The 6,884-nt window shown below is 32.6% G+C and overlaps 1 long non-coding RNA gene across 1 annotated transcript; it reads left to right on the forward strand.

The window, feature by feature from the left end:
• Window positions 1-113: 113 nt before the first annotated feature.
• LOC149379680 (uncharacterized) lies at window positions 114-581 on the forward strand. The gene is made up of 3 exons (XR_016294278.1): window positions 114-190; window positions 269-360; window positions 424-581. It is a non-coding gene; the product is annotated as an uncharacterized LOC149379680 (long non-coding RNA).
• Window positions 582-6,884: the final 6,303 nt, after the last annotated feature.

Genomic DNA, 6,884 nt, shown 5'->3' on the forward strand with positions numbered 1-6,884 from the left:
TTGTTGATTGGCATCATACGAATATGATCAATAGGTTCTGAAGTTCACACATCAATCACTCTAAATGACTCGACTCCTTGATATCAGTTGTAAATTTATTAATTGTTCATTGTAGTTCGCAGGAGGTTCCATATCCAATGGCTCTGAGATACAAGTAGAGGTTTCAGAATTCCAGTGGAAGAATGTCAATGTAAGTACACCTATATTGTATGATATTAGATGTGATATTACTATATTGTGGTGAAGTGAACTTGCTTCTCTTTTCAAGGTTGATGGAAGCTTGATCATAAAGGCCGATAATATCATGGGTTCAACTAGGATTCATGACAATGGAGAAAATATCTTGGAATATGGACACAGGTTACATCTTATAATGACACAGTTTAACGTCATTAACTTGTTAAACTGGATTCTCCTTGGCAGGTGTGGAAGATGTAAATTGGAGAATGTGAGAGTTATGAATGAGGGAATCAACTGGAATTGCGAGGACAACATATATTGGAAGCACAGCGTTGAACGCTACGAGGCATGTGAGATCATATTGCACGGAAATGCCGAGTTTGAGGCAAAAGATATCACCATTCAGGCACGTAGACATGTTTCGTTAAAGCGATTAGTTTCTCTCTTAGTTGACAGAAGTTTGTGATACGAGCTAGTTATGAATATCTATATTAAGGAACTTGCGTTTTTAACAATGCAAGTTCCTGATGGGTACAAGCTGAAGATTACATCAGGAAGTTCAGGTATTTCTCTGCAGTACAAACTTATTTATATGTGACCTCGTGTTTATACACATCTATACTCATTTATATCGTTTGGTTGGCAGGTATGGAAGTCAAACTGGACCCAATTGCAAAGAATCTGATGAAAGTGGAAGCTGGTATTGGAAGTACACGATTAAGGGAGTGCATATTAACTTAGAATTGGTAGACTTGTGAACTCATAATGATTAAAGTCGTTGAGGCAGATGTGAATCCTAGTTCACATATGGCGTGTATCTCAACCCCTACTCATAAGCACTTTAGATATGAATGGTTAAACACAAGTTCAACCGTCTCATTACTTAATTCTTCTATGTTAATATGTATTGTTATTAGAGCGATTGTAACTCAAAAAATGTATATATACTCGGAGAAATAAAGTATATGAAATTATATCTATTTTTTATGTTAATTTTAATTAATATGCATAGCAAATTATGACATTATTTCCAAAATTTTAACATCTATTGTTATTTTTTTTTTTTAAAGGAAATGCGTTTTGTCAAATAGAAAAGTTGTGCATCTTAATTATAGCTCAAATACTATTTATCTATGGAGTGCATCTTAATTACAGCTCAAATACTATTTATCTATCTTACATATCTTGATTAATCCAACAAGAGCCAAAGAAAAAAAAACATATATAAATGGATGAATAAAAAAATATATATAAATATATATAATAATAAAAACATAAAACTGCATCGTCATTCTGTTCATCCAATGTTTGGGCCTATACACGACACTGTCGTTTCCGACTAGGCCCGGACTCAACTTCCCGTTCCTCTCCTTCTTCCACATTCTCGGCGAGATCCTCCACGTCAGCACCGTCGACATCTTTCTCGCGCTCTTCCTCGAACTCCATCAAGTCGTCATCGTCGATGTTGTCCGGTGCATCAAATTCGTCGCCGTAGCCGTACTGGTCGTAGTCGTTGAACGAGTCGGTGAAATTAGGGCTTCGGCTCCGAGGTCGGAAAGCCAACTCGCGCTCGTCGTCGTCGTCGCTGCTGACTAAATCGATAAGCTCGAGGTCGTCGTCGTCGTCGCTGAGTAGATTGATTAACTCTGGGCCGTGGTCACCGTCGTCGTGGTCGTCGTCGCTGCTAACCAGGTCAACGATTTCTGTGGCGGGGTTAGGGCTTTGTTGGTTCGTCGGTCGATATTTGTTGGACACTGAGTCTGAGTCGAGATTTTCCGAGTCGTCGATACTGGGTGGATCATAGAAGCTGAGCGATTCGTCGAACTCGGGGTCGTAGCGATCGTCGTCGTAGTCGGGGATTGTGAAAGTGTATTTTATGGGAGCAGAGACTCTCATTCTGGGTTTTCTTGAGACGAACTGTGCGGCGGGTTTAGGGGTTTCTGGGAATTCCATGCTGGGAAATATCGAATAAGACTAAAGCGAGAATAGTGATATGAGACTTGTGTAGTGTATGCAGGTTATGTGAGACTCTATGTATAGCCATGTGCTGTGAAAAATTAAAGGAAAGTCGGATTTGTTTAAGGAAAGTAGAAACCAATTCTACTCCGATTTTTTTTGCTTCTTTGAGAACAAAAAAAGGATACCAAATTTTTGTAGTCTTTAAATCTTATTACGCTGGATAATAATAAAGTAAAGCGGTCATTATGCATACTTTATTAGTTAATTAATTCTTTTACATTATAATATGTATTGTTTAATTTCTCAATTAATTTTTTTTATTATTATTATTGGCCCCGTTTGGCATAGCTTTGTTTTTTAAAAAAAGTGCTTTTAGATTCAGTTTTTGAAAAAAACTGTTTTTTTCAAAAACTGACAATGTGTTTGGTAAACTGTTTATAAAACAATTGTTGCTGGTAACAAAAACTGATTTAGCGTTTGGTAAAATAAATATATTATAGTAAAAAGACTAAAATAGACATGTTCTTAATAATTAAATAATAATTATTAATATGCTTATTTATATACATATATATATATATATATGAATAATATTTTGTACGATGATATTACAGTAATATATATACCAAACTTAAAAACATTTTTTCTAAAAGCTAAGAATCCTAGCTTTTCCATCTCATGTACAAAATCTAAAATCGCTTTTGAAGTTTTTTGTAAAAACAGTTTTGCCAAACACTAGATAAGCAGTTTAGTTTTTTCTAAAAACAAAAACAAAGCTTTTTAATCTGAACCAAACGCAGCCATTATCTAGTTAATAATTTTTTTTTATAAGCAATCCAAACATAAAATAGTGAACGCTTACATTGTAAAATAAAAAATCTCTTTGACGATAACTCATTAACATTTAGAAATTTATGTGATGCAAGAGCCATATATATATGCCTACAGCATTAACAAATATGTATTGATAAAAATAAAATAAAATTTTTAAACTACAAGAAAACTAAAACAAAAATTTATAACTCGTTAGAAAAAGAAACGGAAAGTGGGTCACAAACTATCCTAATTCAATTACTGTGATTTATAAGTCTTTTCAACTTACACAAATCATTAGAGTCCTTCACCCGTTGCAGATTGCATTTTTCTTGGAGCATGTTTCTGGCTCATATCCACGTCTGTAGATAAGGAAACCATATATCTCATATATGAGATTATTCACCGCGATTAAAAAATTTAGTAGTATAAAGTGATCAAATCTAAATATGAATTATATTGAAATATAACAAGAGAAAATGTCAAACAAATCTCGACATTTGGAGAGGTCGACCGACGCTAATTCGCATGACGAAGATCGGTTAACGATTGTGGGGATGACGACGACTCGATCTATGGACAACGTCGAAGAGTTAAGAGTCTCCCACTAGTGATAGACTCGTAGTGAACAAACAAAAGTAGAGAAAAGAAAAAATAATCATTTCCTAGGCCGAGAGCTCTATAAATTAGAATTAGTGACTCGACTGAGACGATGACACTAGAACCCTGAACCATTACATAAGTATGTAATTTGTAATTTACACATTTAATCATTCTAATGACATAAGTATGTAAATTAGGACTACATGAAGTGTTAGTTCAACCTAGGAATTGCAAAAAAAAAATGGTAATTTAAACATATGCGTAACGAAATCATTACAAGCTACAACGAGAGACTTGTTAATTAGAAATGGGATTATTCCTAAACTACTACATCCACGCTATTTTTTGACCAAAATCTAATATGTTTAACTTACTCTTTTACCTTTTTTTTTACTCTCTCACTCATTTGTCATTCTCTTTCTCTCTCTCTGCTAAAATGACTCTATCTTCTTCTTTGATGTGTGTTCTTCAATCTGTGACCAAACCCTAAAATCAAAACCCAAATCCTCGCCGGAGAAGCTGGTACTACTTGGAGAAGCTTATCAACGACGTCCACAACAAGCTGGAGTCAACGCACAGCACGGAGCGAGGAAGCGGTGCGGCTTGGCTTCCGAATCGAGCAGAAACCAGCTCGACGGAGACGATCGTCGAGCTCCAACGCATTCGTTGCTCTGTCACGCCTGGCGGGATTCGAAACTCGCCGTCGCTCTCGACTCCTTTGGTTGGGCATGAGCGAAGAGGGTTCCGGTGCCGTCGACGGCGAGGTGGGAGGAGCTGAGGTGGGCCGGGGTCGAAGGCACGACAGCGGTGGTCAGAGGAGGCATAACTCGGCGACGTCGTTTGGGAGGCCTGGGATCAGCTCTTGATCTCCTCCTTCCGACGGTGATGTTTTTCTCATTGTTGCCATTTTTGTCTTCAATGGCTTCTCCGTTTGGCATGATTTTTTTATTTATTTTTTCACCTTAGTTTGAACTGATTTGATTTTACCCATTTTCTTAGTTTCAATGTGGACAAAGTTCATATTTTTTTTTCTACTAATATATTTTTTACATTTCATTGAGATTTTTTTTTTTTTTTTTTTTTTTTGCTGCAATATTTTTGTTCTTCTTTCTTTCGCGGCTGTGTTTTTTATTCTGTTTGCTTTTGATTTTTTTTTGTTATTCTGATGAACTTTTTTTTTCTGTTCTTCTTTGCTGTGTCTCTATTGACGATGAGTATGATTACAACTTACAAAGCCACAATCATAAAATTTACACGCCTAATATATTTGAGCAGCTCAAATATTTCATACCAACACTGTTTATAGTTTATATTGTTTTATTGAAATTTTTGTCAATTTATTGACATGAATGTCAATAATCTTCAAAATTCGGGAAATTTCTTTGAAGATTTATTGACATCATCGTCAATAAAATTTCTTCATGTCAATAAATCTTCAACATACCAGATTCTTTGAAAATTTATTGACAACGATGTCAATAAATCTTCAAAAGATTTTTCAGAATCGTTTGAAGATTAATTGACATTCATGTTAATAAAAAGACAAATATACAATAAATCTTAAAAAAAAAACTTTTTTTTTAAAGATTTTTCAAGTTTCCAAAAAAAAATTCATAATATCGACAATGTCAATAAATCAAATATATAATTTTGAAAAGTTTCTGAAAATTTCTGGCTTTTCGTTGAAGATTTATTGACTTTGATGTCAATAAATAAGCATTTTTATTGACATCAATGTCAAGAAATCTTCAAAGGAATTTCCCAGAATCGTTGAAGATTTATTGACATTAATATAAATAAAAATGCATATTTATTGACATCAATGTCAATAAATCTTCAAAGGAATTTCTCAGAATCGTTGAAGATTTATTGACATTAATGTCAATAAAAATGCATATTACGAAAACCCAGAAACGTTGAAGATTTATTTACATTAATGTCAATAAAAATGCATATTTATTGACATTATTGACATCAATGTCAATAAATCTTCAACGAAAACCCAGAAACTTTTCAGAAACTTTTCAAAATTTTCCAGAATCCCGAGAATCGTTTTTTCTTTGTTTTTTAATTTAAAAAACCACAGAAATTCAACGACTTAAACACTTTTAATATGACCAAAATTTTTTTCATGAAAATCTCTAACCCTAAACTGAAAAGACAAACTGAAAAAACAAAGATGAACCCAAACAAAGATGACCAACTGAAAAACGAAGGGAAGAAAGGGAAGAGAGAGGACGTGAATAACTCATCCCATTAGTCCAAAAATAAAAAAGAAAGTCAAATAATTAAAAAAGAAAGAAAATCAAATATTATTAAAAGTAAGGGTATTTTTGTATTTAGTGAAAATAGGTAGTCATAGTTTATGATTTATTTGGGATTAGTAGATTTTGGTCCAAAATCTTGTTACAAGTCATAAAATATGAATAATCCCATTATAAATTTGTAACTAAAAGAATTAAATGTTCATATCATTTTTTTTTTCTTCTTATTGTGCTAAACTCTACATTATAAAATACACTACTAGGAAAACGAAATTATTTAGTGACGTATATAAGGTACGAGAGATTTGGACACAACTGTCCTATTTTTTAATAAGGAGCACCTCTCCTTCAACTTGCATCCTGGAGCCGCCACGTGGCGCCGCCAGGCGGCGACACGTGGCGGCTTCTTTTTTTTCTTTTTTTTTTTTTTTTCGCTCCTTGGCCTTTGATTTATTTTTTTATTTTTTTTTTCGCCCCTTGGCCTTTGATTTTTTTTTTTTCCAGCCCTTGTCCTTTATTTATTTTATTTTATTTTTTCCAACCCTTGGCTTTTGATTTTTTTTTTTCAACACTTATCCTTAAAAAAAAAAAATTTCCTCCCTAATCAAACATATTTTGTATAATTTTTTTTCATCCATCTCTCATCAATATATTTTGTATAATTTTTTTATGTATATTATAATCATAATTACTAATACTATATTATACTATATTAATAACATACATTATGTATATGTTTATATATATATATATATATATTATTTGAAAAACTATGTCGTATTAATATTATACGTAGATTTTATATTAATATAGATATAAGAAACTTTTTTAATTTCTATTTCTCTATATCTTTTTTTTTTATTTATTTTATCAAAATTTAACTTCACCTGTTATTTAACTAATTTTTTTTTTTCTCATAATACTTTTAAGAAATCTGACAGGTCAAAAAACATGTAGTATTTTGAAAAACTTTGAATCATGAAAGAGTTTTTTTCCCTACCTTTTGTTATTTAAAAAAAAAACATTGACAACAATTTTGCTAAATTTAATTTAATACGATTAAAA

The sequence above is a fragment of the Urtica dioica genome, chromosome 12 (genome assembly GCF_054948205.1).
Source record: "Urtica dioica subsp. dioica isolate 48M chromosome 12, U.dioica_male_clone48M_v1_H2, whole genome shotgun sequence".
NCBI lineage: Eukaryota > Viridiplantae > Streptophyta > Magnoliopsida > Rosales > Urticaceae > Urtica > Urtica dioica.